The sequence below is a fragment of the Pagrus major genome, chromosome 3 (assembly GCF_040436345.1).
Source record: "Pagrus major chromosome 3, Pma_NU_1.0".
Taxonomy (NCBI): Eukaryota; Metazoa; Chordata; class Actinopteri; order Spariformes; family Sparidae; genus Pagrus; species Pagrus major.
This window is the reverse complement of record NC_133217.1, coordinates 3,970,437-3,995,076: the sequence shown is the minus strand read 5'-3', so window position 1 is coordinate 3,995,076 and position 24,640 is coordinate 3,970,437. Positions and strand designations below refer to the sequence as shown.

The 24,640-nt window shown below is 40.3% G+C and overlaps 1 protein-coding gene and 3 non-coding genes across 4 annotated transcripts in view; all 4 read right to left on the bottom strand.

Annotated features, from left to right (window-relative positions):
* Positions 1–21,650, bottom strand: part of LOC140993987 (focal adhesion kinase 1-like) — a 62,333-nt gene extending 40,683 nt beyond the window's left edge. Inside the window, exons 1-2 of the mRNA XM_073463554.1 lie at positions 21,459–21,650; positions 4,411–4,437 (exon numbers count right to left, since the gene is read on the bottom strand). The gene's annotated coding sequence lies outside the window, so the exon portion shown is untranslated. The remainder of the gene's footprint in view (positions 1–4,410; positions 4,438–21,458) is intronic.
* Positions 21,651–23,704: 2,054 nt separating this feature from the next.
* Positions 23,705–23,776, bottom strand: trnah-gug (transfer RNA histidin (anticodon GUG)). Its single transcript has one exon. It is a non-coding gene; the product is annotated as a tRNA-His (tRNA).
* Positions 23,777–23,986: 210 nt separating this feature from the next.
* trnah-gug (transfer RNA histidin (anticodon GUG)) lies at positions 23,987–24,058 on the bottom strand. Its single transcript has one exon. It is a non-coding gene; the product is annotated as a tRNA-His (tRNA).
* A 411-nt stretch (positions 24,059–24,469) lies between these two features.
* trnah-gug (transfer RNA histidin (anticodon GUG)) lies at positions 24,470–24,541 on the bottom strand. Its single transcript has one exon. It is a non-coding gene; the product is annotated as a tRNA-His (tRNA).
* Positions 24,542–24,640: the final 99 nt, after the last annotated feature.

Sequence of the window (24,640 nt, the reverse complement as noted above, 5' to 3'; positions counted from 1 at the left end):
TCTGGTCTGTTGATCCTTTGTTTACAGTGTGAAGACGCTAAAGAAAACACATCAACAGGGAAAATGCAAAAAAGTCCCATCCTTCTGAGAGTTTTCTTCTTTGTTAAGTCTTTTCTTCGAAATCTTCTCTGTTATCCACAAGTCACGAAGCGATCCCCAGAGAAGCAAAGTTAGTTTCAACTTCTTTTCACTTCTCAGCAACCTCTCTCTGCTGACAACACACTGTTTGTTTTTTGCTCAATTTCTGCCCCATGCCTGCACTCCATAGTTACACAGTTGCCGTGGAAGAGTCAAGCGACCGTCGCTCAGGAGAGGATTTCACTCAGGAGTCCCAGTGAAGGCAAAAGTTCACAGCCAAAATCCAACTTTTACAGTGCTGATCCAGTGGAGGTTCAGTCAGTTAGCGGTCACAGAGAAGGAGAGACAATTACTGTGTTCAGTGCTACACAAACAGAAAGTTATCTTCTCTTGGAGAATAAAGAAAGTGAGAGAAAAGAGTGAGCCAGAAAAACAAAGGAAACAGAGACAGAGAGAGAGAGAGAGAAATAGAGAGAGAAGTGCAGCGATTGTTTCGGAATGAATGAGAGGAAAAAGAGGACAGAGCAGCACAAACTGAAAGAAAGTTGAGTGGGGAATGAGAGAGATCAAGAGAGTGAGAGAGGGCTGCTGGAGAAGCAGGAGGAGCTACAAACTATTAATATGCTAATCTGGCTAGTCTCTTGTGTTCAATGAAGAAAAAAAAACCCTCCCACTTCTGTTTATGAAGCTGACCTCAGAGCAGCCATTAAGTTGTACCAAATAATGCTACCAAATGGAACGGAAAGAAAGAGAAAAGCAGAGAAAAACCTTAATTTAACCACTCAAAGAAACTACAAAAAACATTTAAGGTATTTCAATCACTGTTTTGTGTTTCTAATTACTGATACTCACAAAACCATTTTAGATCTCTATCATTTCCAACTGTATAGAGCTGTGACAATTAGTCATAAGTCCATTTGTCAATTAAAAGAAAATTAATTGCCAACTATTTTGATAATCGTTTGATCGTTTCAGTAATTTTTCAAGAAAAAAAAGTCAAACATTTGCTAGTTAAAACTTCTTAAATATAAGGATTTCCTGCTTTCCTTTGTTATTTCTGATAGTAAATAAAGAGTCTTTGGTTTTGGACTGTTGGTTGGACACAAAAAGTGGGCAAGGAGTTGGAAAGCCTTTAATATCTCATGGCTACTGAATCCTAACAACAGCAAGAGCATGCTTAAAAGGTACTTGCCTTGATTAAGGCCTGAATGGTTAAAATGAGTAGGCATGTTTTTCCTGTTGTTGACTCAATTACCATGAGATATTCAGGCTTTTTAACTCATTACCCTCTTGAGTGCCTGAGACTTCTTCAGCAATTCTGAACAAGTAGGATCCCGAAACCGAACAGCTCCAGAGGGAGATTACATTCAGATCAGCTTAATCAATAATGAAAAGAATTATTAGTTGCACCCCTAGCATATGCACTCCTCCCAAAGCCCATTTAAAACTAAAAATTTCGATACTGTCCACTATTTCAACAAGATTAAATGCCACATCCCCTGAACTCTTTCTGGCTGCCCAAAAATGGCCAACTTAGTCAACCCACACAGGGAAGCTAGTAGAACAAGCACGTTTCTTTCTACAAAACATCAAAAATAAACAAAACAAATCAAATTTTAACAATCTCCCAAACCCGAACACAATGAGAAGAGCATTTTTGCCGACGCAGACGTTGCCCAGACCGTGCCCAGCATGTAAACTAGCAGCTGTTTGTAGCGTGCCAACCAATCCACTTCCAAACCTCAAGGTCTCAATCAATCACACTTCATCATGAACATTCAAAGTCACTCAGCCTGTACTTTGAGGGTCAAACACTCTCGATCTTTCAGAGTGCTGAGTGCAGCAAGGGTTCTGCCCTGGAGGCACATCTCCAAGGTAACCTGCCTACGATATCCTGCCAGCGAGTGGCACCTAGCTCTGCGAGTGTCACTGCTGACCAGATGCCAGACTCCATTAATCAAACGGACATTTATATGGCTGAACACAACCTCGACTGAAGAACTGAACAGACCACTGAACACAAACACAAATGCACCCACAGTAAAGTCACAGATACTTGAAATCTTAATGGTACCGTCTGTGCGTCTGTATGTGTGTGTGTGTGCACATGTGGGTTTCCTATAATTTGTGCTCTAATTCAGGCATTGGCCATTGTTATGAAAATCTGGTGGGAGCAGGGGGTTTGAGGAGGGTATGTGTGTGTGTGTGTGCGTGTGTGCGTGTGTGTGTGTGTGTGTGTGTGTGTGTGTGTGTGTGTGTGTGTGTACTACTGAAAGCCTTTTGTCAGAGGGCCGGATGTTGCCATGAATGGGAAGCGCTCTTTTGGGACTGTGCCAAAGTCTCTCCCTCTCTCTCGCTGTTTGTGTGTTTGCGTTTGCGTGTGTGTGTGTGTGTTTTTGTGTGTGTGTGTGTGTGTGTGTTTGTGTTTGTGAACACATAATTACTTTAGCAGAGGAGAGAAACAACACCCACTATCTGCTAAATGCAAAATTCAAAGATGCAGGTAAAGCTCAGAACTGTACTAGCTACTTTGATGTATCCTTGCTTATGTTTAATCAGTGAACAATCAGTGTGTTCACATCCATGCCTTGAGGTTTAAATTCAAAGACTATTTGAATTACAAACATATTTTACCTCATAAAGGCAAACAGTCCTTTTCCTGTGTATAATCTACATCCTTCTTTTTCATCCGTGTCAACGGTAAAGCTGAATACCACTGTCATTTGTAGTCACAGCCCATTCACTAGAGCTACAGTGATAATCGGATTAATCGATTAGGTCTTTGTTTATCAGTCCTGGTCATGTCCTGCATGTTCTAGATGTTTCCCTGCTCCAACACCACTGATTTAAATTATCAGCTCATCATCAAACTCTGCTGAAGCCTGATAACTACCAATGCATTTGAATCAGGTGTGTTTGGGCAGAGAAACATCTAAACATGCAGGACAGGGGGCCCCCAGGATCAGGTTTGAAAAACGCTAAGTTAGGTAATCAAGAGAAAATTGCCAACAATTTTGGTAATCAATTAATCGTTTCAGTTATTTTTCAAGCAAGAATGTTAGGTTAAAGCTTCTTAAAAGAAAGGATTTGTTGCTTGTCTTTGTCATTTATGACAGTAAATGAAGAGTCTTTGGGTTTTGGACTGTTGGTTGGACAAAAGAAGCAATCTGAAGATGTCCCTTTAAGCTCTGGGAAATTGGGATGAACATAAAATAATAGCTTGTGATAGGTATTTAGCTGTGGATATGTTGTTAATGTATTTGGCAACATTATAAATAGTTTTCCAACTACAGCATCACGTTTTAGGTCAAAAGATGGATGGAAATTGCTGGACACTAGCAACTTAATTCATCTGATATAACTGGCCAGCGAAGCTTTATTTCAGGGCATGATGCCATGATATATAAATATGCTCGGCTGCTTATTCTTTCCAGTGATTCAAAGGAAACAAAAACACCCTCAGGTTGCTGGAAGTTAAGCTTGGTCTCCAAGGAACACATTGTGTTTCTGGTGTCTACAGTGTGAAGATTACAATTAGTCACACACTCCAACTAGAGCAATGTTCACGCTCTCCCTCACCCCGTCTGTACTAATAACACCAACACACTCACACACAAATAAATAACCCCACTCTCTATGTTTTCTCTCCCATTTAATTGTCTCACACAAACACAAGTGTGACTCACATAAATATGTGCAATTAGTCTATCTTCTCATTGGCGCCAACACAGATTATTAGCACTTTGAGTTCCTGAGAAAAACAATTTGCTTGTTTACAAAGTCTTTCAGTACCTAATGGGTTTTAATAGTTTGGATAGACTACATGATTACAGACAAGCTTCATCTACATGCAGCTAAACCGCTGTTGTGAAATCATAATCTGGGGTGAAAAATCTAAAACGTGAGATGCGTTTTTGGGCGACTTCATAAAACATACTGCTGCTGAAGACAGTCAACAGAGCAACCACGTGCAGGGAGAGAAACAGAAAGGCGAGGCAAGCCAGTGTCTGTGCAATAAGGTGGAACACTATGTAGCAAAGCTTTTAGAGCAATCCGGACAACGATAGTTGATATGCGAGTCTCATTCTCAGGTCGTCAAATACTGACGACAATATGGCTGAAAGATCCAGAATCAGAAAAAGATAGTGTTTCATGAGATAAGACCGTTTTATCAAAGAATCCCCAATGTCATGAATGGAGGTTCACACTAATACTCCTCATCTATCCCCTATTAGGGACCCCTTTAATGTGACCTGAGCCGCTACAAACTGTGTATGAGTGAGTGAAGCAGCTGATTGATCATCAGTGCTGCAGAGGGTTCAGCTCACTCACCTGTGTAGTAGGCAATCCTGGAAATATCTGAAACACAAACATAGAAAAGACAGAGTTAGCTGGTTTGTCTGAAGAAAAAAGTCCCACAGCAGGTGTTCACAGTTCAGTTAATGAGGGTGAATTGGTGTGCCTGCTGCCCAATATTTGTCAAACCTAATAGCTTCAATCAATATCCTGTCGACTTTTCAACAGGACATTGATTGATTTTTTTAGAATCAATAGCCCATTGTTACATCATTAAGCACCCACTGCAGATATGTTAAATCTTTACTGGATGAAAGAGCTGACTAGGAAATGCAGAGGAACAGGTTTATAGTCACGTCAGTCAACCTTCTTGTGTTTGTTTGGTGGGTAAACTGCAACATGACATGTGGCTGTACTCTTAAGGACTGCAGAGTTGACATGCTTCTAGTTTTTGAACACGACTATTTAAAATCCATTGTTTCGAGGCTGGCTAAAAGTGACACAGTCTTACTCTATTATCGAGTGGCTAAGTACACTAAACTGCATCGATACTGCAGCTCCCAAAGCCCCACAGGAAGCCCAGGAGAAGCTTTTCGAAAACTTGACACCCGGTTAGAGCAGTGATATGACTGTGTGCTGGAGGAAGGTCAGAAGGACAAGTGCCTGAGTGCTTTAAACACCCTGATGCACACACATACACACACACAGGGGGTGAAATGACAGCAGGGGTTGTCAACAAAAATGATGTAAGGTTAAGAAGAAAAACCACAAACCAAGAGGAAATACCAGTAAGGTGACTCACTGTGTGTGTATTATTGACAAAAACCCTTTGTAATACAAAACCAGGACCCTACAGTTAGTGTGTGCGTGTGCGTGTGCGTGTGTGAGGGAGTAACAAGGTTAAAATGAGACATCATTATAGTAAACTTCATAACTTCCCTCTCTGTAAACGAAATGTCAATATTTAGGTCAATTTCAACATTTAAATTTATCCACCTAAATACACCACAAGCAGAAAAGCAGCAGAAAAGTTTTTATGACAAGCTCGAGTCATTATGTCAAATGGTGCAATGATTAAATAAGATATATTTAGGCACAACAGTTTCCTCTCATCTCATGTTGCCACAGATCATCCAGTCGATGATTAAGCCACAAACAACAATTATAATAAACGACTAAACCATATCCTGCTGCTTCAATCTCAAAGTGTTGATACAGACATTTAAAGCAGACAGATTTGAACCCTACACACACCATCTGTCCTGCGGATGCTCACCCTGAAGAGACATTTTGTCTTTCACTGTCTCCTTTGTGAGAGTTCAGTCTAAGTTAAGTGCTATGTAGTGGGGCATCAGCAGCCACACTGGCGTTGTTACAGTCTAGACTAAAAACCAGAGGAGACTGTGGCCTTTTCATGTCTGAGAAACATGATTAGACAGCACCTAAAGAGCTAGAAAAAAACAGATCGCTGTCTTTAGACAAATAATTAGTTAAAACACTTTTCATAGAGCTCTCAGCTCTTTCATATAGGAAACTTTTCCTGATTCATGTTGTGCAATTTATTGAGTTAAATTGTTAGCAGTGCCATGTTGAAAAGTGTTAATAGCTCACTATGTGATTTTTTTTCTCTTTAGAGGAGAGCTAGCGTGGTGCTAATTACATACCAGTCTTTTTAACAGCCTCCATTGCACATATATCAAAGAGGGGTCTGGGACACATGAGCACACACTTGCATGCAGACTGGCAGGCGGCCCAAAACACCTGCTCCTCAAGCTGTCCGCAAGAATCAGACACACGGGAGAGGAGAGGAGCTGGGACTCATATCTACTGTTGTCAAGTAAATGTTGTCAAATTGACAACAGCTCTTTCGTCTTGAAGGTAAGTTGGTTGCTCAAAGCCAACCATTTTCCTACTGAGAGATTGTGAAACATACAAGCTATGTGGAGGAGTGAAAGCAAAATAAATAGAAGAGCTCAGGCAGTCTTATGCCAAAAACACAAGCATTTGCCCTCTGAGTTACAGCTCTGTTAGCTGAAAAAATGATTTAAAGTCAACACAACCTGATTTTGTTCACATGTTGCTGCTCCCCTTCACACTTCTGTCAAGAGCCTGCGTTAGTAAAGCTTAGTATGTTGGTACCAAAAACATAAACAGAAAACACACCTTTATAGACAGATATCTACACACACAATGTGGACAGTCTCCACGTCTGCAAGCTGTGTGCGCATAATTGTGTGCTAACCACAGTTTCTCTGCTAACAGTAATTAGACAGAACAATCAAGACAGAGTCTGCCAGGCAATGATGTCTAAACTACTGGTCTCAGATTCACCTTTTTTGAGGAAAATCAAAGAGTAATGCAGCTTTCTTTGCTAGGGGAAGTGATGAAAACAAATTAAAGACAAAACCCTCTTAAACTGAGTTTAAAGTTCATTTTTGTTTTGCATTTGACATAATGTTATTCAAAACAAAAGAAGAAAAACGTTCCTGCTCTGTTGAAGAGCAAATTCCCATCATCAAAATCAAATGACTGCTATTATCAGAGCAAAATATTGTGTTAAACATTACAACCAGATGTTTTTTATCAATTCTTTTCCTGTTTAGCTTCCATTAAAAATCATTGTTTTTGTATGTCCAGACTTTAGACATTTTGTTTCTCTAAAATTACATGTACATGTAAATAGAAAGACTGAAGCAGCAGATGACTACCAACAACAGCTGTTGTGTACGTAGATGGAAGTAAAAGTTAGAGAAATTTAACAAAACTGTGTGCAGCAGCTCAACACAACAGTCACAGATCAGACTGGCTGAGGAGGAGGAGAGGCAGATGTTCTTTTACCCATAAAAAATAAAACACGTAAGAATCAAATGAATTAACCTGATGAGAGCAGTCAGCTGTTCTGCATCGCTGCTCTGTGTCTAATGGTTAAACTTCAAGCTGAGCAGGCGCACGTTTGTGTGTGTGTGTGTGTGTGTGTGTGTCCCTCTGGACAATGGGGTGTTACTGGAGCGTGCGGCCTTACGATGCAACAACATAACCCCTGAGGCACCAATCACACCTGCCAGCCACACTACCATAATGCATACAATCACACACTTGCAACGTGTTTGTCCTTGAAAACATATTTAGCAGGGAAAGGTTTTTAGCGCAGGTTTGACTTTGAAAATGACACATAATTTGTTTCACATCAAAGCAGGGACAAATTGTATTCAATAGAGGACAAGTTGGTGATTTCAGCACTCAATTTAGAGTGAAAAACATTCCAAACACTGCCATTGTGAGCTGTATGTGTTCGAACAGAAACACAAAACGCACTTCCTCATTATTCACATTCAGATAAACATCCACAGTTACTCAGCCTACACACCACCACACAGATGATGCATACTCCAGATAAGTCGTACACGCGTGCAACATAATAAGGTCACATAAACGCATGACTGCTCATAGACATTTATCTGCAAAAGCGCACACACTGTGACACACACATTCACTCAAGTGTGTATAGTTCAGGTGCTGTGATGAAGCTAACTGGCTTACTGGAGCGGCACGCATGTTAATGTATCACACTCGGACCAGATACGATGTATAATTCATCACAGCAGATTTAGGACGAGTGAACCGGTTAAATGGCTTGAGCTTTAAATGTGTTTTTAAACGATACCAGGTTTTTAAATTTCAAAATACATCTGACATCAATGACCAATTAAATTACAGGACCAGTTGTGGGTCAAAGCATGCATTTACACTTGCCGTCCCTATGAAAACATGATTTTTGAGTAAGAAGGAAATCAAATGTGACGTTAAATATTTAATTCTTCGTTGACTTTTTATGAGGGAAATCAGTAGGGAACAAGTTAACAAGGCTAAAAATTAATAATCAATTCTGATTGGCCAGTGAAAACAAATTCTTACTAGCTCCGCTCTATGCTCGGTTAGATTTGAGTCGTACTGGACCATACTAATGGATATATGTATAATTAACTATGCTGAAACAGGTTAACAACACAAAACTAATTCTTCATATGGTCAAGCCCTTGAATGTAACAGAAGGTAAAGGTTCAGTGCCCTGTGTGTTTGTTTGTGTGTGTGTGCTTCGTGTTAAGCAAATTTTCATCAATTATGAAACAAGATCAATATATTAAAACATACTAAAATATAGATGATATAACCTAGAAACAAAACGCCGCTGGGGGATTTGCTACTTCATGCCTACGTTAACAACACACACACACACATGCACGCACACACACATGCACAAATGTACACAAAAATACACACTTACACCTACACAAAAAGCCATGTGGGCAACACTCTACATAAGGATGCACACTTGTGTTCAAACACAGCCCACTAATTTGACACACATATCATCTCACACATACTGCCTTCCTCCCACACACACACACACACACACACACACACACACAAAAACACATACACACAGGAGACTCTAACCCCCTTCATGTTGAAGCCTCCTACATACCGTACAGGCAACCAAACACTTGCATGTCCTTTTTTCCACAAACAGTACACACACATACATGATCCTTCATCATGAGGATGGCAGATGGAAAACAAAACTGAGTGGTAGTGAATAGAAATTAGGCTGAAAGTAGCCGACTTTCATTGACGATTTATCTGTCATTTACATCCTCAATTAATGGGTTATCATCTACAGAATGTCAAGAGTAAAGAAAATCCCCTTATGACTTCAAAGAGCCCAAGTTAACACCTTCAAATATATGTTCTTGAAATATGTTTAATTTACATTGATATAAAACAAAGAGAAGGAAGAACAAAGATTATCACGTTCTAGGATCTGAAACCAAAAAATGTTTTTGCTTAAGAAATTACTTAAAACAATTAATCACTTATTAAAATTTTCAGTTTCAGCTCAAGTTGCACAGTTGCAGGTGTGTTGATGTACTCTTCCTCATCGAGATCAGCACACTTATAACTAGGATGGCACTCTGCCAACAGTCCCCTCAATAGCCCTGAATTAACCTAACTCTTAAACCACCCATAACGGCTTATCCATAATTTAAGCTCACCAGATCTAGGATCCACATCAAAATGTCCTTACTCATAGATACGAGCCACCTAAATACGACGGATTTGTTTAATCAAGATCCATGCATTCATCCCTGAGATATTAACAAAAATGTCAAAAAACACCTTATCTCACAATGTTAAGAAAGATCGAGTCTTTAGAAAGATAGTCCTTTTATCCGGATCTAGACCAAAAGTTAATGGGGTCTAATCTGGGCCGAGAGCCATCTTTCATCCAAGTTTGGTGGAAATCCGTTCAGTGATTTTTGTGTAATCCTGCTGCCAAACAAACCAAGCAACTTCTGAAAAACTGCATTTATCAACAGTCCTTAATAACATAATCTTATACTAGAGCCGAACAATTTTTGCAACCGATCACGATATTAGGGAGTAAAACCCTCTGCTACTGATATATCGGCCGATATTCTTTTAGAATACATATTCACAGATAAATAAAAAACACATTTTTGGCAACGATCCCTCAAATGGGGTTATCGAAAACCTGTGACAAAGTGAGTATTTCACAATTTAACAGTAAACTATAGTGTCCAAAAATGACATCAGTGCAGTGAAACAGTAAACTTCACTGGAAATTAAAAACTTCACATAACCCTATGGCATCTTTTTCTGCAGTATGGTCTGTAAAAAATGAAAAGCTTCCATATCGGCACATATTGGACAACATATACGCCAATACTGATCTGTGATGAGCTAATATCATTTGGGCTCCATCTTATACTTCTTCCTTCATCTTCTACTTATCATCTTTCTTAAAATTACCACAAAACTGCAATTAACATTATACTTACTACTTAAGCCAAAACATCAACAACTACACTCAAACTAAATCTTCCTGATACATACAGTATGTTCAGATATAGACGCATATAAATCTATAGACCACACACAAACGCAGGAACACTTATTTTGAGTTTAGAGGCTGCACAATGAATGTACATTCAAACACACACTGAACACAATTTTGCACATGCATAAACTTAAATGCACACATAACATAATTTCACACACATGCACCCACCCACTCACACACACTTACACACTACTGTATGTTGAATTCCTTACCATGGTATAGCCCTTCCATTCAAAGTCCCAAAAAGAAGAGTAGAGAAGAGAGTGTAATCTCCCCCCTTGACAGGCAGCTTAATTGGGAAAAGCCAAAATCCCAGTCGTCTTTGGGTTGGCGCTGAGATGTGCTAGCCGGCTAACTCAGTAATGATGGCTAATGTCGGCTTAAGCTTACAAACCCAGCCTCCTCCTCCTCACTCTACTACTACAACTGACACACAAATACACAGCAGCACGAGTGGGAGTAGAGCAGGGGAGGGGAGAGGGAAGGAGGGAGGGGAGAGGAGGAGTAGGCGGGGGAGGGTGACGGAAGAGAGAAAAGGAGGAAGGAATAAGGGGGGAGAGGAGGGGAGGGGGCGTCTTTGTGTCCCAGGAGAAGGATGGAGGGGGAGAGAGGGAGCCAGATGTACAGGAGACACGAGGGAAAGACGAGAGGAAAGATGGAGAGAAATGATGGAACAATTTGATGACAAGAAAGTGAGGAAAAGAGGCGCAAATACAGAGACATCAATGGAAGAATGTGGTAAAAAGAAGAGAAAGTGAGAAGAAAATTAATACAGCAGAGCCCAGAGTGACATAACAAGGGAGGGAGAGGAGTATCGGTTATTTAAACATTGTGTGTCTGTGTGTGTTGCCTTTGGCTATTCTGCCTCTTGGACACAAATGCACCCCCGAGGAGCTACTCAATTAGTCATAACCCAGTGTTCTCAACTCAACATTGTCCCACAGAAATCATCGATCTTCAGAACAAAAAGAAGACAGAAAATGGGAGACACATGGAGTAACCATCAATTGTTCCACTGACTTTGCTTTGTAAGGGGTGCACATTTAATCCACTTATACCCTAATCAAATCAAATCACATGCAGCCGGGGATAGAGAGGAAAGTACACCCACCCTGAACTAATTTGAGATTATTTTGAGAGAAAATAGTTTACTCAACCTATTGGCTTAACTCACTATAACTTCATTACTTCAGTTAAATATACTGGAAATTAGCAATCGGACTATAATGTTTTAATGTTACAAATTTAAATACTAAGGAGTTGTTACAATATTCATTTATGTTTTCATGGTTGATTGTTGCCATCTCTTGAAATGCCCAATACAGTCCGAAGTTACCTCTCTTTAGTGTTATGTGCCACTGTATACTGCAGACATTTGTCGGAGCGTATGCAGACCCCCGCCTTGACATGGGCAGACGACTAGATTTATGTTACACAGACCTACGCAGCGTCGCAGATGAAGTATAAGTTCTGCTTTGGTTTCTGCAATAAATAATAGCAGAATTCAACCTTGATCTTCAGAAATGTTTCACTTGATCTGGTGCCAGAAAGGGAGGAGAAAATTATGTACCTCAAATTGCCAGGGCTAATAATAATGAATACCGTATGTAGTTGGCTGGTAGTGGCTTTCATTTACCCATTTAGCATGGTTTCTCCTTATTTTTCAACTCTGCCTCTCCGCCAATGGCATTTGCAACTTTTTAATCATATTCTCAATAAGATGCAGATATATTAGCGAGAGTGGTGTCAAAAAACGCAGCTTTATCATAACAATTTGAATATCCGCAGAGAGGCATTTCCTCTCACACAGGTAGTTGGCTGTCGGCTGTAGTCTCTTCAGGCGACATGAGACAACGCAACAGTCAGCCTTCGTTGTCACTAGTGCTTTGATGTTGATTTGGTGTGTCTGGGCCCATAAAATGGATTTTAACGTTGGGAGACAATGTTATTTGATAAAACAAATGTGTATTAGAGATGTCATCTGATGTGCCAGCAAGACTCAAAAGAAGTCAGCATTTGAGGGCATGAACATCTGTGCCCAAAAGGCAGAAATCTGGAACTTTCCATTCTCTTTTCCATAATTTGTGTCACAAGATGGGCTCAAAGTGCCATAAAATCCCATGGCTGTGACTGAGTCTTGATATCATATCCAGGAGGTCACACTAAATTCTCATCACACTGACACTGAAGACAAAGCCTATGAATGAGCCATGGCAGAGGCAAGCTTACTCTCTCTCACACACACACAAGTAAGCAAACAGATAGACAGACAAGATGAGAGTTGCTCAGGAGTAAAGCAGATTAATGGGCCACTGGATTAGTAGGCCAAGATGTCACACACACAAACACACGCACACGCACACTCACACACACAAATACATATACACACACACGATCACAGCCCCTTGTATACTCCAACTCTCATTTAGAGGGTGGATCTAAGCTCTGTCGCTCTATCTCTGCCTCCCTCCCTCCTATAAATCTTTGCTTGAGTTGGTGTATTAGCATTGCCCTCTAGTGGTCAATTATGTGTCAAATAGTCTTTGAACAACCCTGCTGCTGTCATTTTGCATGGTTTGTCCTTAAATATTCAATTAACGCTGGGTCTGCAACGGTAAATAAGTAAGTTTCTACTTCACCCGTACATCCAAATGATTCAAAATGAGATTATTCCATACATATGTTACACTTTGAGAAAGGTGTAACAGGTTTTCTAGTGTTTGTAACTATTATTTTTATAAACATATATGTTAAAAACAGAAGAAAACACTTAGATTAAAATAGGGAGGGTGGAAGACAGACAGGGGGGTAGCCTCGAGACAATTCTTCAATGAACCTTTGTTACACGAGTGTGACGGCTGGTGACTAATCACACAGACAGACACATATACATTGACACACAGCCAGACACACACTGTGGCATTATACCCACATCTGACCTCAGCAACACTAGTTTATGGTAGCACACCAGTCTGTGAATATGTGTGATGTCATACCTATGGCTCGTATCCAGGTGTTTTACTGCTGATCTCTGGGTGTGTGTAAATGTGTGTGTGTGTGTTCTGCCGTGATCTATTATGACTGTGTGTTTTTTGTGTTCTTGTGGGTGTGTGGTTGTGCATGAGAGAAGGGATGAGGTCATATGATTGGCCAAGCAGACACTGATGTCTGCCTTGGTCTCATTCTCGCTCTCAGTGAAGTACTTGGCTTGATTTAACCTAGAAACCAGTCACTCTATACATGATTACACAAGAAATGATAGATCGATATCACTGTCTTGTTATTTAATCGTTTAAAGTCATGTTAACCAATGATTATACGTTGTGTTCACTGTTTGCCGACAGTCAAACTTCACATCAGAGACATGGGATTGGGTTTAGATTTACATTTTGTTACCTTCATTTATCTTGAATCTGTTAGAATGATGAGTTATCACGTGTAATAAACACATCATATCTTTTTCCTGTTTACCATTCACAAACCACCATTAACATGAAGTTACTGTGCCAAGACAGCATGTCACCCCCAGTAAAACCACATAGTAGAGCCCGACATATCTGGTTGGATATCGATCACAGATATATCAGTATCAGCGTAAATGTTGTGCGATATCCACAAAATATCCTGTTTCCATTACATTTCCACAATTGAAGGATCTTTGAAAATTAAAGGTATGTCAACCCGCTAAAGATCATCTATTGACCCCATTCCCACTTCCCACAGGTAAGGCAGCCCATCTGTGATTTTTATCTAAATCGTTACATTGTACGTCACTGACGTCACGTTTCATGTCACGAATGCGCCAGAAACAGGGAACAACACCAGTTAAAGTAAACACAAACAAGCAGTAGGCAGCATGAAGGCGGATGTTGTAACAGAAGAGGAAACAACAATAGACCGCATCCCAAATTCCTTCCTTATTTGCGCGCCACCACTGGATGTTGCTAACACATCATCACTTTGCACGGTGGGAAATACGTCAGAATTTAGCGTGTTCACTCGGATATGTGGGCTTTTAGGTTCTGATAGGTGGATTTTGTAACCTCTGGACAGAGCCAAACTAGCTGTTTCGTCCTGTTCCAGACTCTATGCTAAGCTAACTAGCTTCTGGCAGGAGCTTCATAGGAACTTCATAGTTACAGACATGAAAGTTTCGTAAATCTTCTCATCTAACTCTCTGCAAGAAAGCAAGTAATTGTATTTCCAAAATGTTGAAGTGTTCCATTAACTACAGCTTCACCAAATAGCTCAAACTATATATTGGTACTGGTTGAACAAAGCGCATTTGTTGTCTGAAAGTACAGGCTGCCTGTGAAGCTTGTGTCCAGGAGGTATTGACATATTTTTATATGCACAAAATGTGGGAATATACAGTAGTACATCTCCTTCACCCCTCCAGTCTTCTTCCCTCATCTTTTTCTATTTCTGTTTTCTCTCCCTTTTCTCAACCCAGGCTTCTCCTCCTCCCACCTCTTTTCTCTCTGTCTCTATATGACAAAGCCCAACAATTACTTCTTTCTCTCTCTCCCTCTGACTCACTGCGATGTAATTACACTGACTGTCCGCTCAAACCCGACAGGCACGCACACACTCAGAGGGAGAGGGGGCGACTTATTTACAATATCTGTGGTTGTAATTGTTCTTCTCTAGACTGCAGTTCAGTCACTGCTTCGCTTTGAGGGAAAAAGAGAGCGGTCATTAGATTGTGGAGTCATGTCAGTTGAGTCCAGGAGTCAGTCTTATTCATGCACACACACACACACACAAACACACAAACCCACATACACACACACACACACATACATAAATATATACCAGAGGGAATCTCTGTGCTCCAGTTTCATTCATCACAAGCTGACATGCTGCACCAGTGACCTGCATGACCGAAGGTAGCTAGCTCTAACTCTGTGTGTGTGTGTGTGTGTGTGTGTGTGTGTGTGTGTGTGTGTGTGTGTGTGTGTGTGTGTGTGTGTGTGTGTGTGCATGCCCCAAGGAGGGACAAGCCATTAACTACGATGTCATTTCCTGCCATTGTAGCAAATTTCAGTGCACACAGTAAGAATGCTACACTACACAGCGGGTCATCTATTCACATACACACACTAGAAGAACTGTATTAGGAAAAGCCAGAAAAACCTGCTAATATAATGTCTTCCATTAAACTCATGTATGTTTTTAAACACGACTGCAGAAATATGCAATACTGTACACTATCCAACTACACACACTCAATAACAATCGTTAAGTGACATTTTCTGGGGGATTCAAACACTACAGAGGTTAAATATAGATAATAAAAACATAAATAATAAAAAATAATTAGGGAACACAGAATACAGAACTTTCACCTTTGAAATAGCTGGCCCATGTATGCACAAGCAAGTAAGTACTCCTTTCAAAATGTGTTGGAAATTCCCACTGTGGGGAGTGTGACAGCTGACATACAGACTCTCAAAAGCATGTTGTAACTCATTACTTCCTAATACTATGTTGTCTATTGTTTTAAAGTAGCACAATGGGGATTTTTTTACCGTTGGCCCAACACAATCACTCTATAGGAAATGGATCAGGCCTTCCATCCAACAGGCCTACAATGACTGATACCTCAACTCAACTCATGCTATGTGATATACTAATATTGAGCATTAATCTCAAACCAGTGCTGTCTCTTTCCCAATTTTGAAATCTATGTATCTTACCGTGTGGAAGTCATTCTTATAGATTACTGTGTGACTACAAACTGAGTCCGTGGACTCAGAGCAGGCCACCCATAAAGGAGCGCAGAGCCAGATCTTCTGGAGTCACATCGACCTCTGCTCTCATCCGTAGACAAGCTCAGAGATTAATTTTAACTTTTGGGATAAAAAGATGTGGATTCATACTCACTCCTGTTTATCAACTTGACTGCAGTAGTGATTAAGTTTAGTCTCATTTGCAAACTACTGTAAACTACTTATCTTACATATTATATATTTCTCTTGGTTTGTTGGTCACATCATGGCCATTTGCTGATCTGCTTAACAAGGTCAGTCTCAGTGCTAGTACGGATCCTGCGATGCATCCCTGCTCTGCATATCATTTCTTTTAATGATTTATTTATCACCAACATGGCTGACTATCTTCTAATTAGCATCCTTAATTAAATCAATACATTCAATGTTGGAGTTGGAGGGAAAATGATCTGAGGGAATGTGATTGACAATGTGAGTGTCTCTCTGAGTGCTTTCAGCAGCCCAACAGGAGATACGCTGCATGGTGTGCTCTGATTTCACAACTTAAATACGATCGGGAAGAACATATGTACTTTCTCTGACCGCGTGGAAATCTGCTGTTTTCACATGACAGAAAAGATGACATAGATAAAAGCATTAAGGCATTAAAATGTGGATCTTGCGGGTGTAACATGAGACTAATGTAGGCTGATAGGGCAAAACTGATAATGACTGGGCATGGGAGTGAAATACATGTTCTGCATATTTTCTAAGATGTTTATAAATTGCTAAACCTACTTTGGCATTTCTGTACTGCATGTTCTTACTGACATATCTGCAATGAGCCAATATTGGCCGATAGATCTTGGCCTGGTGGATTAATCAGTCCAGCTCTGATATATATATATATAGACACTCTCCTGCTGTAAACAACAAATACACTATGCACAATTACACACAGGTGTCAACCATCCGGGGTATTACTGTCTTATTGTAAAATTCCTCCTCAATTAGAAAACACACAAATGCAACCACTGGAAGGCCCACACATATCGGGAAACTAAAGTAATGATGAGTACAAAAGTATTTCCGACTGACAAAGCCAAGTCTACGTTTACTCGTGTTATCTTGGGTAAACACAGTCATTATCACAGTGCAGCAACACACAAGCATGCACATACACACACACACACACACACACACAGGTACACACAAACTTACCAACACATACGTAAACACTCAGAGAGATCTGAGCAGCGTTGAGAGGAAGAAGGCGTTTTCCTTTTGGCTCCTGAGGGACACAGCATGCTTTAGGATGTACAGTAAGTGCTCTGTGAGTGTGTGTGTGTGAGTGTGTGTGTGTGTGTGTGTCTGTGTGCATGGAGGGGTGTGGGGGCTCCTTCCTGAATGCAACCAATCCAGAAGCAAAGGGAAAGGACCTCCATTCAGCCTCCGAAAACACAGACACACACACACACACACGTTCCTTTTCCTTCGCAGCTGAAACCACATGCAGGAGGATGCAGGGGAATTAGTCCCCAGGAAGATAGAGGCCAAATTTACAGAACCAGGGCGCATACGATCACATACATGCCAGCACTTGCACGCACACACACACAAAATTAGTCATACTTCCCGATGAAGTTACTGGTGCAAAACAAAGAGAAGCATTTGCTTAGTTTAACTGTTCATTCATGTCTTTTTTCCTTCCTGAGGTGAGTTTGCAAATAGCACTCATTCATTTGGGCGAAATGTAAGAAAACAGCTTTGACCTCCACACAGCTGCAAGTATTTACACAGTAGGGATGAAGTGGCCAATCACTGGGGGGGGGGAAATGCCACCATGTTTGCTAGGTCAACAGCAAACAACTTTAATAAAAAAAATGCAAAATAGAGTCGTTCTTTTTCCCCTCCAAGACAAATTACTTCATTTGGTGTCATGAATTCCGCATGACACACATATTAAGGACACACATACTCTTATTCAGGACCTCAACATACCTCCACACACACAATATGTCTCTGCAATGACTGCTATCACATTGTTAGAGTCATTATGAGTCACACCACATACTGCAATCGACTGACACTACAGACTGCAGGCTTTGTTACCCCTTGTCTTTCTCCACAGTTACTCTTTCTGCCCATCTGTCCAGAATAGAACAAACTTGAGTAGAATATATAGTAGATTACTGCAAATAATCGAAAAGTTAAACAAAGAGCAAAACCTTGCAGGAAAGAAAACGTTAAAACAGAATACAAACTGTAGAGTTCTCTGCAATGTGGTGAACTGCTCCTGTAAGATCTCTAAGTGTAGTCAAGTGTTTCTATAAATATAGGCCTCCTGCACTGCTCTGCAATTTACACACACACGGAAACACTAGTGTGCACGCACACACACACACACACACACCACTGCCACGCCTGTATTAGCCTGCTGTAGACCAGCCACAGGAACAATCCTGTCAGAAAAGGTGTAGCTATTACCTCTACTCTCTGTGAATCTATCACAAAAGCCTAAATTCCTACAGTAACGAAATTATAAAAAACAGCCAAACAACGTTGTCTTCTGCTTGCTTCACACGCTGAAGGTAATGACATGTTTCCACTGCAATCATTTAGATCCTATGATGGCAAATTAGCAGACCGAAGCTGTATTTTATGACATGGTTCAAACAAACAGGGATGGGACTAACTTAAATGTAATAAAATCAGAGTTTCTTGATTCGAATTGGCAAAAGAGCCACAGTAAGTTGTCGCTGTCCATACAAATTCCCCACTTGGTCACGGTAAGTGGCACTAAATACAAGCTAATCAAGTGGATAAACTAATTAGCAGCCTTGTTCGCTAATTCAGAAATACCACCTCAAGCCTGTAAAAGGCTTTGTGAATGTCATTTCCAATCAATTACACTTAAATTCAAAGATGGGTGAGGGGATTTAGTTTTACATCTGACAGCGTTTAAGGCTGCGTGTTTTGAGCAAGAAACATATGAGAGAAACCGTTAAAACACTGGCTTCATCATCCTCACACAAATTTTCATCTCACCACTACAGCCATTATTCAGATGACAAGAATTTCTCAGAGTTTAGTGTCACACCATCACAACCACCGAATTCTGCTTGTTCCAATAAACAGCAGCCCGTTTGGTTCAGAATATCTACATATTGTACCTACAATGTACCAAACTGTGACTGTGATAAACAGCTGTATCCAAAACTTTCCTTTCCCCACACTTTCAGTCACGGATCACATCCATACACAAAGGTTTAGCTTGTCCACAGAAGTGCAAATATAAGGGTGCAGAGCAGCACTCCTATTAGTATACTGTGGGTCGGAAGCCTCAGTGGCCTCAGGATACTGCAATTCATTAGCATTTTCTTGCATCTGGAATATGAAGTAGAAGCAAATCAAGCTCCAGCTACCTTTCATACAGAACACAGGGCAGCGTGTTGATGAGCCTTTTCACTTGGATTTAGTCAGTTCAATATAACAATTTTGTTATCTTAAAAATTAAGGGAAACATGTTGTAAAAGCAGTGCTATTAAGGTGTTTCAACCTGCAAGGAAATAGAAATGAACTGCAAATTTTTTACCATTTAAAATGTGATGAATGATATCACAGGTTCTGAGAGTCTGGGTGATGTCTTTAATTAACACAATGGTATTCAACTTATATTAAATAAAATAAAACTGCAAAAAAAAAAAAAAAGAGCAGCACATTTTAACATTTGAAAGGGTTGAACCAGTGACTATTTGGCATTTTGCTTGATTAAATGATTACCTTTTAACCATTCGAGCAGTTGTTTCAGCTCTAATTTGTAAGATTAAAGGAGAAAGTTCACCCAAAACTTTTCACCGTCATGCCAACGGAAAGTCAGGTGAAGTTTTGTAGTCCACAAAACATTACTGGAGCTTCACAGCAAAACAGCGTTGCAGCATTCTCCTAAACAACTGAAGTAGATGGGGACTTGTTTTACTACGTAAAAAAAATCAACCGGAAAAGAAATTTCTCCATACAGCTTGTCTGACGTAATCCATGTCTCCAGAAGCAGAGAGATCCCACATTTATTTGAAAGGACGTTATTTAGAGCCAAGAGCTCAACTGAGTGTCAAGGGCGTAAATAACATCTTTTAAAATCAATTTTGGATCCTTGGGCTTCCATAGACTTCGATTACACCAGTTAAAGCTGTATGATGCCATTTTATGTTTTTTATTAAGGTTGTTTTGTGTGTTTTGTGTGGCCTGCCCTCTTCCAGGTCACCACGGTGGAGAGGAGGTCATGTGGCCCAGGCACCTCAGTCGTCTCCTGGATCCACACACTTTATATATAATTTGTATCAGATATTCTGTCAATGCAATTTGTAAATTGTGATTTTGTTATTCTGTTCTGTACATGCGACATCTATTGCATGTCTGTCCGTCCCGGGAGAGGGATCCCTCCTCTGTGGCTCTTCCTGAGGTTTCTTCCATCCCCCTCCCCCTGTTAAAAAGGGTTTTTTCTCAATATGGCAAGTTTTTCCTCACTCGAATCGAGGGTCCAAGGACAGAGGATGTCTTTGACTGTACAGTTTGTAAAGCACACTGAGGCAATGTGATTGTGATTTTGGGCTATATAAATCAAAATTGGTTGTTAAGGAGATTGCTGCAACGCTGTCTTGCTGTGAAGCTCCAGAAATGTTTTGTGTGGACTACGAAACCTCACCCGACTTTCCATCGGCATGAGGTTGAGTAGATAATGACTGAATTGTCTTTTTTTTTGTTAAGTGCTCCTTTAAATTTGTGCACGAACAGCTGTAAATTGCTTAAATGCAGTTGATCAACTATATTAGGCTACTAGTGACAGCAGAATGAGAGGGAGCCTGGGCAGGCACATGATATCATACATCATAAACAAATCAATAAATTCAGTATGTTATAATTGCCAATAAACCTACATTTCTAGGCCAATTTGTTAGGTTTAAGACGACTGAAAAATGAAACTGGCCCCATTAAGACAGAGAGGAAGAGTTCAGTTTGATCCAGGGGCACATCAAGGTAACCACACAGCCTTGAGTCCATGATAGAGGGAACAAAAAAAACTACTCCGGTCAGAGATTAGGAGCTCGCTTAATGTAGGTTAATCCTGTGCTTTTATTTACCGTTTGAGTTAATGTTACTCCACATTCACTCCATGTGACTGTGGCGACGAGCTCGGCGGCAGTGTGTCACTCTTCACTGCTCCAACTCACTAACCCGTAAGAAAAGAAAAAGTACGACCTGGTCGTGAAGCGGTTTGAAGCTAAACTAATGTACCACTCACTCCCAAGTCACAACCAAAAGAATAATTATTTAAAAAAAAGTGGTTGAAAACAGCTAAAGGCAGCCAGGACGAACGTTTTTGAACCAACCGCATCCCATACTTTCTTTTTTAGCTGTTGAAATAATCCCACAAACGCAACATCACTCACGTCGACTTGTTCCAGGGGACGTCCGGCGGGTTCGTGTTGACTTTTCCGGCAGGAGAAGCTGTTAAGAGTCGGTAAATAATCCGTTATTTCAGCTGTAGAGCCAGGAGTAGTTACTGTTACTGTTTTTTTTTTTTCTCGCTCCTGCCTGTCTCCCCCCTCTCCCTTTCTCGTCGCCTGTTCCTGCTTCCCCTCTCCACATCCAGCATTCCAATATGGCTGCTGCAGGGAGCGAGGGAGGGAGGGAGAGAGAGGTAGAGAGACACAGGAGAGAGAGAGAGAGAGAGAGAGAGACTCCCTGTGAGGGAAGCATAGCCTCAGGCTCAGCAAACAGCAACCCATGAATGAATCAGTGTGTACATACTTTGTGTATTATCAGGCATTTATATGAGTAGTAGTAGTGGCTCTATAGTCAAAAAGTCCAAAAGGAGTTTCAGCTTTTTACAGTAAAGTTCTTCCTATAAGTTTCTAAAATTCAAATGGGGATTCTCAGTGAAAAGGTTTTGTTTCTTTTAGGATTTTTTTTCCAATGGGTCCCAATAAAAGTTCTTAGGATTCCTATAATTGTCTAAAAAATCACATAGGAATTCTAGATGAAGAGGTTTAGGATCTTTCTGGATCTCCACGGGCCTACTGGAAAATGTTTGGTTCTGTTTTGACAGGCCTTTCGCAGACATATTGCTTTGTTTCCCCACGATTGAATCTCTTGGAAGACTATTCATTTTTCCAAGAATGACAAATTACCGAGGATTTTCAACTTTTCTAATGGAATACTTTAGGATTCCCATAAATTTCTAAAAAAGCTTTCAGGATTCTCAGAGTCCTATTGGAAATCTGTTTTCTTCTACGGGTTCCAATCAAATCACTGATTCCCACACGTGTCTGAAAATCCTACAGGGAGTCTTCTTTTAAGATTTCCACGTTCCCATTTGGAAATCTTTTTCTGTTATTGATCCCAATAAAACACCTTTTAGATTTCTGTGAGTTTCCTTGCACTGCACTACAAATAGCTTCTTGAAAATGCCCTAGAAAACTTTATGCATGTCCCAGCAGTTTCAGCGTCATCTTCTGCAATTGCCCCCTCATGTTTTCTGTTATCCAATGAGAAATCATCACCTTAGAGGGATATTCTTTGTGTCCTATTGTGTCGTGCCAGCTCTGGTTATGTGGCTCCAATAGAATAAGGTCCCGCTGAGAAGCCTGTGAATTCACCCCCATGGATCAATAGAGTCTTATCTAGATATGACAGTTGATTTTATTTTGTATCAATAATCTGACTCTGCAAAGTAGTAAGTAAACAAGGCAGTCAAATAAATGGGAAATGGGAAATAGATGTGGGAAATAAAAGTATGAGGTGGTAGTTAATAGAAAGGCCTACCTTTTTTACATGGGGCTCCTTCTAGACTGGGGACACAAGATTATGATCTGTCTTAGATGAAATTGTACTTTAGTGTTGGAAATTCCTTGACAAATTTGCATTTAATCAAATGACTTTCAACCAGTTGATCTGGAGTTAGCCTGGGGGATGTCTTTTCATGTCAATGCCAAGTATCCATGGCAAAGATGTGCTGCGCCTCTGTGCACAGGATCAAAAATGACATCTGGTGGCCTCGTCTTGTTATTGCACTATTTTGGGGTTTACATGTTGCCCCAAGAGTATGGATTTCCATATGGACATTTTTTTTTTCCATTTTCATTTTCATTTTCACTGGTGGGACAAATACTAATGTTAGTGATCTGTCTATCTTTCCATAGGGCCAAAGATCATCAGTAGGCCTACATTTGGTTTTTGTTTTGGATTTTCATGGTGTGCAAAGCCACATCAGTAACACTTTATAATAACGGTCATTATTAAATGGTAAAATTATATCTGATTAGCTAATAGTTATTTCACAACTGTATAGCGGCCAAACAAATAATGTGTATAGATGAACACAGTTATTAACGATTATATGCATCAGTTGCAACTTCACACTGAACACTTGCTTTATAAATGTTTTTTTAAAGCATTTCATTGTTTTTTTAACAGTGAAATACTTATTGACTAAAATTTTGTTTCGTTAATAAAAAGATGGTTATTATAAAGTGTTTCCAATCAAATATATATATGAAAAGCTTTATGCCATGATTACACTGGAAGGGACAGATTGGATAATGACTTCTATTTTGCTTGACAGTGACAATTCTGGCCTTAAAACTATTAAAGACCACCTCTCCCTTAAATGTGGGTCCCCTCAACGATGAGGGTCTGCCGTGACCCGGATTCGAACCGGGGTTGCTGCGGCCACAACGCAGAGTACTAACCACTATACGATCACGGCTGATCCACTGAGCAAAACAAAATTAAACAGCAGCACAAACCTAAGACACGACTATGCATTTGAATCAATCTGTCCCTCCCTACAAAACACAGAACATTCAAAGCATCATGTATGTGATGGATGCACATTTTGAAGTGGTCACTATAAGCTAAGCCTTTCAATTACAAGTTTCGTGATGACAGAGAGCACAGAGGCTTTTTTCAGAAAAGCTGCCGTGACCCGGATTCGAACCGGGGTTGCTGCGGCCACAACGCAGAGTACTAACCACTATACGATCACGGCTGGCGAACAAGGCTCCCATATACATCAAACAATGTCTACAATTTGGTAGAAAAAGCTCAAAATAGTAGTATAAATAATACTTTCAAGCCTACAAATCGCCACTTATACAGTTCTTTATAGTCGAGAAAATATTATCTACATAGTTTTATTGTAAATTTCTGTTTTGTATTATAGATTACTTTTTGCAGGTATTTTCTATTTAATACATTTTGACTATTACGCATAAAAACACCATCAACCTTGTTAAAGCCTGCTTGGCAATAGAAGAGTTAGGATCACATTTTTCTTAATTCAAACACACAATAGACTCTGTTGCATGTCATGTAAGCCATCAAACCAATCTCAAGTAAGAGTAACTCTCATTTTTCATTCTGTCTAATGAGACGGTCTCAAAACAGACCGAGGACAGTCTGCCGTGACCCGGATTCGAACCGGGGTTGCTGCGGCCACAACGCAGAGTACTAACCACTATACGATCACGGCTTGCTCCCCAGACATGTGAGGCACTCACCAGAGAGCCAGGGTGCTCGATATTTGTATATGCAAGGACAGCTATGTACTGGAAACAGAATATATGATTGT